Source organism: Lutjanus erythropterus, chromosome 21, assembly GCF_056507025.1.
Source record: "Lutjanus erythropterus isolate fLutEry1 chromosome 21, fLutEry1.hap2, whole genome shotgun sequence".
NCBI lineage: Eukaryota > Metazoa > Chordata > Actinopteri > Lutjaniformes > Lutjanidae > Lutjanus > Lutjanus erythropterus.
The window spans coordinates 12,028,972-12,042,911 of NC_139337.1; positions in this window are offsets into that span (position 1 = coordinate 12,028,972).

A 13,940-nucleotide genomic window follows, 5' to 3' on the forward strand; every position below is an offset into this window, starting at 1 on the left:
ATCTAAGACCTTCACTGACATCTTTGTTAAGGTCCAGTACCAGAGAGAACTGTCTGGAACTGCCTCCGTTTGCTTTCCACTGTATTAAACCTAGTACAAGGAGATTTTAACAGGTTACGAAACAGTCTCAGTTTAATACTGATGCCTCTAAATGACCTACATAAGCAAATAAGACCATCCACGAGAATACTGACTATTTTTACATAGTTATTCTTAACGCCTGCCAGTAGGTCGGATTATAATTTAAATACAATTTTGTGGTTCTGGCATTGGAAATGTTACCGTGGGCCTCCAAAATCAACACAATATGAAACTTCTTCATAGTGGCTGTAGTTAAAAACTAAGAAAATCAAAAAATCTCTCTAATTTGATTGGTTACTAATATTGTAATAATCAAGTAATGTCTAAGCATGAATGAATACACTATCTGACTCCTGCAGTTGTATTTTTTTTAGAACCAATTAATGCGAAAATAAAATTAAAATTACTTGAAAATGTAAACAATTGCTCATTATGTATTATTCGTTATAATTACTTAGAAATGATTCAACAGAAGGATTAATTAGTTCATTACAAGACACTCTGGGACTTTGATCTTCCACGTTGTCAGTCCTCCCTTAATCAGTGCATGTTGGAATACATAGGAAAAGTCCACCTTCATCACCACAATCATCATCTAAATTATCATTTTTTTAAAAAAAATCTGGAAAGGTTTATAATTAGCAAAGAGTTCACTTCTTTGATCTCATTATAATGCATCTCTGCTTATAAAGATACACTTCTATGTAGCTATAACTATAAAGACATTGTAAAAATCACTCTAATTCAAGTGGATGTGAAGTCTACACTACAACTATAAACCTGCAGTCAGGACTCCTCCATCCACTTGAATGATTTTATACAATAAAAATTTCAAAGTTATAGTTTATAGTTCTTGGTGTGGACGCCCCTCTTTTGGCTTCCGACCTCTCACCTCTCATTATTCTTATTGCCTTTCATATAAAAATGCCTCCACAGCCACACATCACATCTTTTGCATTTAACACGAGTGCAAACAGAAAACAAATTATGGTTTAACAAGCGGACAGCCCACAATTAAGAGGTATTCATTGACCATCAGCAGCCACGTTAATATCAGCCCCAGTGTTCCAGATGTGCCGTCATCACCATGGAGCTTACAACCTCCGCTCCATATCGGAACTAAACCAGCTCATTCCTGAATGTAGGGTGGGTGGGTTAATGTAGGGTTATCAGTGAGCACACAACACCAGCAAGAACTCACAACACAGTGTCAAGATGGCTTATACCAGACCAGTCTGTCCACTGATGACAGACTAAACTATTCTCAACCACCTATCCAACTATCTTTAAGACAGATAATTGTCAAAGTAACGGAGCCTGAAAAAGCAATCAAATCACTTTAAGGTGTTCCAAAGGGACTGTGAAAATCACTGGAATGGGAAGGGGGACTGAACATGATGTTTTACTTTTTAAAAACACAAGGCCCTCCCCAGCATTACTAAGACTTTCATCAGACCCTCCTCTTGACTAAAGCCTCCTACAGACTGTATCTCAAGTTAATTGCAGGCTGTGCAGTAAGTTTGATGTATGCAGACTGTACGATGATCACAACTACTGAACTGTAAGTTACAATGCAAGTCGATATAAAGGAAAACGTCACCAGCGTGCTATAGCCACCTGCGATGCTATAGTGATGAACAATGAAGCTAAGCAGTAATTGAACCCTTGCAATAACGGTATATACAGGTGCATCTCAGAAAATTAGAATATCACAGAAAGGGTCATTATTTCCCGTAATTTAATTCAAACAGTGAAACTATGGCTTATAGCTCATGAAAATCAAAAATCCAGTATCTCAAAATATTAGAATATTTCATAAGATCAGTCAAAAAAAATATTTATAATACAGAAAAGCCAAAATTCTGAAAAGTATATTCATTAATGCGCTCAATACTTAGTCAGGCCTCATTTGCACTAATTACTGCATCAGTGTGGCGTGGCATGGAGACGATCAGCCTGTGGCATTGTTGAGGTGTTATGGAGGCCCGGGTTGCTTTGATAGCAGCCTTTAGCTCTTCTGTATTGTGGGGTCTGGCGTCTCTCCTCTTCCTCTTGACAATACCCCATAGATTCAGTGATACCATGGTCAGTCTGCGTGTGGTGGCTCTTGATACAGCCTCAGTCCACTCCTTGCGAATCTCCCCCAAGTTCTTAAATGCCTTTGCTTGACAATCTTCTTAAGGCTGTGGTCATACCTGTTGCTTGTGCACCTTCTCCTGTCACACTTTGCCCTTCCAGTCAACTGTCCATGAATATGCTTTAATACAGCACTCTGTGAACAGCCAGCCCGGTTTTTCTATTTTTTTTTTTTTTTTTTAGCTGTAGGCTGTAATTATCATAATTAAAACAAAAACATTTTAGTTTACTTGTACTGAGTCAAGAATATATACAGAACTTTTCTGTGATATTCTATTTTTTTGAGATGCACCTGTGTGTGTGTGTGTGTGTGTGGAAAGAAAATCCAAAGAGGAGGAGAAGAAGAATGTGGACACCAATTTTGCAAAGAGAGGTTGAGAGAGTATTTGTAGTAGGCTAAGGATGTTAAAATAGCATATAAATGTACATTCATGAATTTGTTGATGAGAAGAAGTTGATTGTGGCAGCAGTTACACTGTGAAGTGGTTATCCTAAATTTCTGCCACTGTCGGACCTTTGTCACAAGACTAATGACAACAGCAATCTTTGAAGATCTCTCACAGTGCAATGAAGGACCACCGTTTTGGAGGCACAACCAATGACATCGCCACGTTTCTTTAACGTTGGTCATCTCTCATCTGGAACAGCCCAAAAATGACACAGAGTAAGCCTGGCTTAAGAGGAAAAACCCTCGTGCCTACATTACCCATAAGTCAACTCAGCTGCTAACAGTTGAGGCACTTGAGGCAATTCATCTGACTTTTTTTGCTCCCTCTAGAGCCACAAAAGACTGCAAACACTAAAAAGTGATGGTTGTTCACATTACAAAATCCAAAAAAGTTGTAGACCATTTCTGTGATGAGGAAATCTTAACAAGGTTATCAAAGAACTCTTAACACCTTAACATGCAGAATCTGTTTCTGAATGTAAAAGGCAGCTAGTTAAATGTTAATCTGAGAATGCTTGAAAAATGTCAACCAGTGATTGTTTCACACAGGGAGCAGTGGATTACTGGCTAACAGGCTGAGAGAGACATGGAAGTGTAAACTGGTTTCCTCTTTCACTTTGTCTGACAGCAGTCGTCATGTTAACTACATGTCATTTCAGTGGAAAATTACTTTTTTGCTGACTGACAATGTCTTGTCTCATGAATAAAATGACTTCTGATCATGCGTGGTCTTCTCCTGTCATTAGGAACTAATTTCAGTCATCATCTATCATTAATTCAGTCTTCAGGCTCAGTTTTGAGTTCCACGTTCAATTTAATACTCACTTTAATGATGCTCATTACCTGTTATGACCCCCAGGAAATGCTTGTTATTCCATTCTGTGATTGGAAATCTGACTGACCTCTCTGTCAGATCTCCTATAGTCGCATACATATACAGCATTTGGCTCCGCCTCTGCCCCCTTACTGTATATGACGTCTCCTGCAAATGTGACCAGATAATGAGCTGGATTTGTCCTTTTGCAGGATCCTCAGATTATTAACATTTTATTTGCAGTAGTTTTTTGTTTAGCAAGAATGACATCATCAGAGTTTCTCACTTGTATAGTTGATTATTTACTTGAATTCAGTCACATTTCTCAGAACCCAACTTGACATTTTTAAAGAGTTTTTGTCTGACCAACAGTCCAAACCCCAAAGATAAAGTTTACTATTACAGAACTCTAATAATCAGCAAATATTCATATCTGTGTGTCACCAATACATGTTTGGCATTTTTGCTTTAAAAATGACTTAAATGATTAATAAATAATTAAATAAATCATAAAACATCAATCATAACACCACCACCCCCCCTCCTGTCTACTCTTCAGCTATCCTATCAAATAAAGGCAAGAAAAGCCCCAAAAAAAATAGTTGCCAGTTAGCCAATCAATTAATTGACTATTCTTTTCATTTCTGGTTTGTTGCATTCATAAAGTTTATATCAGAATCCACATTCTTCTAGTGTATTTGTGCCTCTTTTATTGTATTGTTTTACACTTTATTCATACAAAGGATATTTATAATTAGAGCCTGACCAATACTGGATTTTGGGACAAAAAACTCTATGCTGACCAATATAAGGCAGTGAAAAAAAAATCTGATATCGATGTATCAACCACTATTCTTTATTTATATACATACATGTAAAATCCAAAATGACAGTAACAATAACAGTAAAATGTGAGTAGTACTTTTAATAATTCTAAATAAATCTAAATAAAAACAGAACTAGAACAACTTTAATTAAGAAAAAAGGAGCAAATACACATAAGCTGCCTGAAAACAAAAAAAAAAAAAATCAAACATCTGCTTTATATTCTGTAAAAAAAAAATATTGATCGAATTATATATCCATCTGGTTCTAATAATGTGACAATATTATTTATAATGTGCTTCCACAGTTTAGATGAGATGACACCTTATCTAAACTGATGAAAGCACAACTTCCAAACTTTCTGCAATCTGTTGAGCGTCTGGTGTTGACCCAGAAACACCCTGCGACTCGGAGTTAGCAGACGTCAGCATTAGACTGAGCAGGATGAGCACAGAGACAAAGTTCAAGCCCCTCCTAATGCATGAATCTTTAACTGGCAGCTGAAAGATTAATAATGCTCTTAACATGCTCACACAGCAGCTGAGCTATAGAGGAAGCTCAGCATAATGTCTGTGAATAAGCAACATGTTTTATCTGTATAACTATAGGCTTTGTGACACCAGGCTTGTCTGCACTAGTCTTTGCACAAATGTGTACATCTGCATGTTTAACAGGACTACAGGTCTGGCAGGGCAGAAAAAAAAACAAGTATCACAAATATTATTATGATATTTAGCTGTTTCCTCATGTGCTTGTAAGTGTAAGTGGGTAGTTTAAAGAATAAGGCCTGCAATATTTTATATTTGATATAGTCAACAAATACCAACCCTCCTAGAAATGCTCTTTTTATATATTGCTAATGTTTTTTCATAGTAACATTGTGGCAACAGTGTAATTCACATTGTAGTATATGAAGAATGTCATGTATATAAATTTACTTCAACAGGAGTGAATAGTTCATTTGTTTTGGACTATTTATAGCAGCGGATTTGTTTGCAGCAGCAGGATGGTGTACGTGGGACTGAGTCAAAAATAAACTACAGTGTGTGTGTCTTTGTGGCGATGCAGGAACATGTCACTCAGTGTAATGGTTTGGTTGATTGATGTGCTTTTAATTGTTTCTGGACAACAATAGAGCTCCGTGGCACAGAGGAATGAGATATATTAGGCTTTTGATACACACATAATAGTTGTTCCCATGATAAAGCCATTGTTAGGTTTATTCTTTTAAAGAATCTGGTGACAATAAGAAAAATACCAGACTATTAGACTGAATATATGAAAATGTAAGTTAAAGAACTTGTGTGGACACAATCAGCCCTTTTCCTGACGCCTGACCGAAAGCAAAACTCACATTGTTTCAGTTAACAGATCATTTGCCTTGATTACTAAACTTGAAAGCATTTCGTTCCTGGAATGTGCAGGTGATAAACACCACCGTGTATAACAACCTCCATGTGTAAAGAAATGGCATATGGACGTCAGCCGCGCGCATTGAGATGAGCTCAGCACACTGAAATCTCAGCACAGCTCTATGAACAGCATTTTTACCCCCCCCCCAAAAAAAACTTCTTCACAACAATGTTATTTTCAGATGGTCATGGAACAGAAGAACCCCAAGGCACTTTCCCTCGCTGTGAGTGTACTGTATGGAGAGCTGTTTATTGGGGTAAGCAGATGCTCCACAGTCAGTGGGAATCACTCAATGCAGATGGGGACCTCATACATCCACCACACTACTGGCCTTCGACTGAAAGTAACCAATCGTAATGACTCAGTTTGATTTTAATGAGTTATGTTTGGTTTCCTTTGAACCCGCTCTGCATCTGGCCTCCAACTCTCCTCTTCCCAATGGGGGATCTCGATGGGAAACTCTTTGAGTCTAGACGAGCGCTATCACAGGAAACCACTGCTACTCCTTACAGCATGGGAATAAAACCTCCCATCGCTTTAACAGCAGCAGCTGCGGTGATATCTCACCATTTGTCATTTTTAGACACCCAAAATACAGACAGGGCTCAGTGTGATCACATGTAAAGCATGTTGTCTTCTGCGTTATCGTACACTAGAATCAGCATTTAAAAAACTGAGCATAAAGCATGCTGTAAGGCAGAAAAGAACCATCTAAGCTGGTTTTCTGCTCGGCCTTACAGAGCTGTAGGGCCACAGCTGTTACATGGCAGAGATCCAGGAGAGTCCAGGCTGAAGGTCTTGGCCGGACACACACCACATCCTCCTGTCTACTATACACTTAACTCTTTAAAGGGAAAGTTTGCCCCAAAATAAAAAAAAAACATTTGTTTCTGTCTTACCTGTAGTGCAATTTATCCACCTAGATTGTTTTGTTGTGAGTTGCAGAGTTTTAGAGATATTGTATGTAGAGTCATCTGCCCTCTGTCAAATATGGGCCATTCCACCAAATCAGTGATTTTTCTGTCCCTATGACATTACATGCATAAATATGCATGAAAAGTATGTGTATACTGCATTTTATTATCAAGCAAGTGTCTTGCACTTTATCCTTATTGTAAACCGGAGAGATATCATGTAAAATCTTAATAAAATCTACCTCGAACTCCAGATCCCAAAGTGACATCATCACATTGCTTCTTTTGTCCAACCAACAGCCCAAAACCTGAAGACTCTCCTTTAATTATCATAAATGACCAAGAAAACCCACAAATTCCCACATTTGAGAAGTCAAAACCAGCAAATATTGTACATTTTTAACTTGAAAAATGTCTGAAACAATGAATAGATTGTTAAAATCATTCACAATTGATTACTTTTCAATTAACTGTTGCAGCTCTGTCAAACTGAACAAGGTCTATGGATTATCTTGAGTAATCATAATCATAAGACACATGATTACACTGCTGCTGACTTTTAAAAATGCATCTGTTTGGCAGTTTGATCACCATCTAGTCCCATTATATTAAAAAAAACATTATTAAAAAATATGATTTTTTTTTTATTCAGGGTGATCTGTCCCTTTGAAAAGGCAAAAGGACTTCCTAGTTGTTCATCCATGCTTTTGTCATTTATCCAGATTCGGGTTCACCTCCTCAGAGGCGTTAGGTAAATAGCATCACTCCTCTTTAGATAAGAGCCAGTGTGTGAAGTCTCTGTGAACCATAGAGCTTGAAATTGAAATCCTGTATCACCCTGCTTATGTGTCCACCTGGAAGGAAGGAAGCTTGGTAATTCAAGTCAGCTTCAGACCAAATATATCATCTCAACAACTGCTCTCCATAGGCACTCAGCCTACTTCAGCAGCTCCTGGAAAGAAACCAGCTCAATATCTTAACTCTTTTTCATCACTTAGTCACAGTGCTGCATCTTCTCTGATACTTACAACCATCTACTAACTACAATTGCTAAAGGTCATAATATGGCTTCAGATAACAACAGCAGATTATCTAAATTCACACTTTGGCTCACATCAGTATCCACAGCATCAACACAAACGCCTAAATCATGACAACAGTTCAACTCGTGTGTGTGTTTGAGTGAGGGGATTCATCAGTCACATCCTCGCGCCACATTAAACATACAGTAATTTCATACATGATTTCATCCCTGTGGCACCAGTTAATGAGCCAGATCCACAAATTCCCATTGGCCACGATATAGGTCAGGTCTGCCCACTGGGGCGTAATGCCATGCTACAACACTACACTGCGTGCTTAGTGCCCTGTGAGATGTGATGGATGTTTCTGATACTTCTCAGCAATCCCAATTATGTGGAATCTGACACACTCAGCACAGAGGGACATGTAATGTGATAGAAATAGGGATGCACGATGAATACCAGGGCAAATAACGGTCTATCTCTATTATTATTTATTATTCCAATGATGAAATTATATCCAATAAATATCATGGACAGATTATGTTAAAGCATTTAATTTGAATTATTAGGCAAAATGCATTTTTTAAGGCACTTTACAAGAAAAAAAATGTATTAACATCCAAGCAGTTGTTTGTTTTTGTTGTAATAGCTATGTTAGTTAAATTTGGTTAGGTCATAGCTGTGGAATATTAAAGCTACTACAAGGAACATTCATATTTTGTTGATTCTGGAGGCTCCTGTGGGCAAAAGCAGTAGTGTTTCCTGTAATAATCACAAAGCATAACATCGAAATTTAAAAATTATCTAAATAAAAGTCTCATCATGCTTCTTTTTAACTGGCTGACTAAAAACGTAAACACAGGCTCGGTTCATCTGATTTCAAGGAGAATCCAACCCGGTGGCAGGCATTTAACAGAACTGTACGAAAATAACCGATCTTCTCGGTGATGGTTTAATTAACTTACATAGGTCATATAGAGGCATTAATGTTAAATTAAGACAGTACTATAACCAGTTAAAAACTCTTTGCGGTAGCTTTAAATCATCAATCCATGCTTACGTACACCTTAGCCTTCTTATTGTCAGGTATGTATCAACTACAGGTTATATGACCTTTTAAATACAAAAATTAAAAATTGTCAGTTACCTTAATGGCATCAGCCACGAGAAGCAGGTAACAATTATCAGTACTGGGTGTAAAAAAAAAACACATATCTTGAATCCCTGGCGTACAATTTGCAAGTGTTAATATGCAGATACACACTGGAGCACTAAGAGAAAAGCATGGGATTATTTACTGCTATATTAGATATTTGACTACTGTGGGGAAGTGGACAAAACCTGCTAAACCAGCAGGGCTTTTGACATATCTACCTGTAATAACACACTATCCTTCTCCATTTGGGTGAGTTTGTTGTTGTGGATGAAGGTTTCAGTCGATATCATGTGTTCTGCAAATTTTAAATAAGACAATTCAGTCATACTCACCCAAAATCCCAACAACAAAAAGTTTCAGTACTGCGAACTCATTTGTATCCATCACGCTGTGAGAATCCAGGCGGACTTAGAATGAAAGCTCAACATTTGAGGCGAACCATTATTTGTTAATGAAAAAAAAATATCCAAAACGTGCAGGTCCGAGTCCCGTCATGCTGTCACGAGCCGACAGAAACGTGTGAAGGATCTGGAGAAGAACAAGAGAAACAGAGAGAAACGTGATCCAAAAGAGCGCTGATTTGTTCTGACTGTCCTCCTGTGATGGTCGGTGACACTTCACTGTGCAGTCAGGAGTCAGAGCTCAGGACCAGTCTGTCACTCTGTCCTGCATCCTCCGAGAGGAGGAGGAGGAGGAGGGAGAGGAGGAGGAGGAGGAGGATGGGGCTCCTTCCAAACCACTAACACTGGATTATATTTTACTGAATGCACGGACTGAATCGTTTCCAATCTCTGTACTGATTAGAGACATTTATCTGTGAGACAGGAAACTATAAGAGCCAAGAGAAATCCATCAATACAACAAATAAATAGGGATGCAGTTGGCCAAGATTTTTTTCTATTCTTTTTAGACATTTGCACACGTGAGGTTGTCATACTAAGTTTTATTTATAACAAATTTCACTTTAAATTATTCTGTAATAGAAAAATATGTAATAATAACATAATTGTTATATAATCATCTAGATTAAATTAATCTGTCAGATTGCATCACTCAGCAGCTGTTACCAGTCATCCAAATGTTTTTTTTCTCCTGTAAAGCAACACTAACCTCTTCTGGTTTCATCTGAAACTACACACACATTCAGTGAAGCTCAGACTGGACCTGGATTCATCACAGAAAATTATTTAAAAGCCTTTAGTATAACATCCCTGACAAGTTCAGATCTTTTAACCCTGTGATGGCTGACACACCAAATAACTACCAGAAAATTCAATATATTTTTCTTAAACTGAAGTGTTTATTGGACCTTTGCAAAAAATACAAAAAAGAAAAAAAAAAACATATAATTTACATATATACTTTGCATCTGAAATTGTAGAAACTGGAGATATTTAAACGTGATAAGAAAGTATAGAAGACACATGTACAGAAGAGCCAATAGGAAAAGCACAAATCAAAAGGTTTATAGAATTTTTTTTTCTTTTTTTATTGACTGTAGAACATATGTACACATGCATACAAAACTAAAACTAATCAAGCTGTCATATAAAATTTTACCTATATTACATTGTAAGTTATACTGTAATAGAAAATAATGCCATATAATTACAATATTATTGTTATGTAATTGTGATAATGTAGATTAAATTAATCTGTCAGATTGCATCACTGAACAGCTGTTGGATTTATCCAAACCCCTTTTTTCTGTAAAGCAACACTGACCTCATCTGGTTTCCTCTGTAATTACACCTTGATTAAACCAGACGTTGTTCGTTTTTACTCAGACAAGGACCCCTTGCAAGATTGAAATGTATGTACTTTGGAATAATATTTGTACCATGTCAACACAGAATACCCATAACTTACATACACACATTAAGTGTGTTTGTCAGGAAAGGTACATGAAATCAAATGCAAATTCTGATTGTTTTAAATAAAAACTATTGATGAATATGAAATAAGACTAATAAAAAACATAAAAGAACAATAACTGGCCTAGGCTGGGACTTTGATGACTGCTCAAAGTGTAATCATAAAAAATGCTGCTATAATGGAGCCATATAGAAAAATATTTTATCATCAGACTTTAAATTGAATGAATCTTTGAACAGACCCCAGCACAGTGCTACAGACCCCTGTTTGAGAACCACTGGTTTAGACAAGTAAAGCTCACACTGTCTGTATTTAGCACAGAAAAATATTAAAAAGCCTTCAGTGAAACGTCACTGAGAAAGCTTTTTTTAAGCCTCAATCAAATAAAACGTCTGGGAATTTGTCTTTTGTGGATTTAACTATCCAGTGTCTTTTATCCTTCGATTAGACTCTTACAAACATTTTTCACAGCAGCCATGTTGATATGAAATAGTAAGATTAACACAGGTGTTACTAATGATATTAATTAAGGCCCCCTGCTGGGAGCCACATGCACAACAGCAGCACCCTGACTCTGTTCTAATTAGTATCATTGGCAACAGCTGTGGTTCCTCGACTAATTCATGTCAAAATGGCTGCTGTGAAGAAGGTTTGTTTCTAGTTAAATATCACTATCAAAGCAAAGCAATAACACAGTGTCCATGTGTATGATGGAGGAGCTTTTGTTCACTGTCATCATTCCTCCTGTTCATATTGACCATTAAAACCAAAAAATCTAAAATCCAGTCATTATCTTCTCACCCTCATGCCAATTGAAGGTCAGGTTTAGGTTTTTGTCCACAAAACACTGCTAATTTCACATGAAAACGGTGTTGCAGAATCTTTCAAAGAATGGAAGTGAGTGGTGATCAGTTTTAAAATGTTAAAAAAAAAACAACAGAATAAAAATATAAAATGGCTCCATACTGCTTGTCTGGTGTAATCTAAGTCTCCTAAAGCTCCACTATGCCAGGCTAACTAAAAAAATGTTATTTGCACTATTTTAGCTTGAATCTTCACTGTAGATCCTTAGAGCCACATTGACGTGCACATGCACACTGTCTGACCTGGGTGAGTGTGGTGTGATGGTGTGGTGTGATGGTGTGCAAACAGCATGTTTGGGCTTTAGGAGACTTTGATTACAAGTAGTATGGAGGCATTTTATGTTGTTGTTTTTTTCCGTTGATTCTTCCGTTTGAAAAGTGGTCACCATTCACATCCATTGTTTGGGCGATTCTGCAATATTGTTTTCCTGTGAAGCTCCACCGCTATTTTGCAAACTAACAAAATTAATCTGACCTTCAATTGGCATTGAGGATGAGTAGATAATGACTAACTTTTCATTTTTGGCTGAACTATCCCTTTAAAAGGTCTCCTACCAATATGCATCTGATGGAAGTGACTGGCAATAAAATCCACTGGTCTCGTTCTGTGCAAAAGTATGAAGCTATAATATTGTGCTAATATGAATACACACTTATTCATCCCGTGAACATTTGGCATTAATTTGAACAAAAACTATTATTCTGACCCAGAAAAGAAATTTCAAAGGACACCATGGCCGCAGCATTGATGTCAGAGAAGTGTTTCCTTGATCTCTGATGACATATTGTGATCATTTTATGATTATTTACAGTAAATATATTACAGATCTTTCTTTTAATAATTAAGTATGTAGTACAAACTGTTCAATCTCTTGCTTGATTTGTAGTCTTTGTCTCTTGGAGGGTTTTAGGCCAGGACTGAATTAACTAGGCCTACTGCAGATTTACATACTGCAGTAGGTCTAGTTAATTTGTGGTTTACAGCTGATTGAAACCTACATGATTTTGCTTCTGATTATTATTTCTTATTTCAATCATTTTAGCATTAATAAGGCTTCCTGCACTGAAGACAATTTCAAACAATCTAACAGAACAGGAAGAGGGTGCTGTTCCTCCTGCAGACAGAGTCAAAGCTGTATTGAAGCGTGTCTGGCAGCTGATGGAGGGTGTGGAAGTCTGAAGGCCAAAAAAAAAAACTCCAGCACGTTTGTCCTGTTTTGTAAAGGAAAAGAGAAAAAAAAAAAAAAGTTAAGTGGTCGATTTGTGCAACACAAACTCTGGCAGAGTTCCTTGGAATTCTGCACTACCTACCAAAAACAAAGCAAATATGTGCAAGCCCTTTCCTGGCACAAGAGTTCATGTCATAATAACTGTAGAGTCCAGGGTGAGTAATGAACCTTTAAAAACTTGAACATCTACAAGACACTGATTGATAAATGTTCAAATTCACCTGCTCAATAGTTAATCATTACTTTGTGTCTGAAATTAACACCAATTTTCACATCTTACCAGCGTTTGGCTGGTGTCTGGTGTGAATTTCTCACCCTGCTTGAGTCGTGTTGTTCTTTCTGAGTTATGAGAGCATCTTGTGGTTTATAAAAGTTTGTATTTAATGTTTTGCACAACCCAAATCTACAGAAGTAGGTCAATGTCTGATAATAACTCGAGAAAATTAGTGTCTTTGCAGCTGATTAAAAAATTTAAAGATTTGGGTTTTTTTTTAAGAAAAAGTCCTTCTCAACAAATAACTCTCCTTTGCACATTACAGAACATGCCCCGTTTTATTCTACTTTAAATTTTATACAAGACAATCGTCAAAAAGCGTTTGTACTAGAGTTATTATAGTTTTGTATTTTACTTTTTGTTTTCACCCCAGTTTATTTCCAGGTTCCAGAGTGCCTTAAAATGTTTAGTCAGTTAGTTAAGTTTAGTTTGCATTTGCTTCTGTATTTGTTCTGTATGTGTTTTTGTGTCTTTTAAAATTATAAGAAGGGTATTTTTCTGTGGCAAGATTTAAGAAGTTCAGAATAGGTCTTACTATACAAACACGACACTTTATGCAGGCTTATGCAGGACATCTCAGTTTCAATAACGAAGAAAAACTGATAAAAACTAACTTTACAGGCATTTCCTATATATTCTTGTTTTAATTTAGGTCTTTTGAGTGTATAATATTGTCTCAGTTGGTTTTCATTTTTAGTGTAGCCTAGTTGTCTTTATTTATTTATATATTTATTTTAGTAAACTATTAGAGGTTTTTTTATGCCTAGCTTTAGTGTAGTTTTAGTTAACTTATAACCACATTGGCCAATCATCAGGCAGCTGAAGTGTCCTGAGAAGGAAATAGCCGAGGGGGGACTTTCTGGAAAGGGGACGCAGCCTGTAGTAAT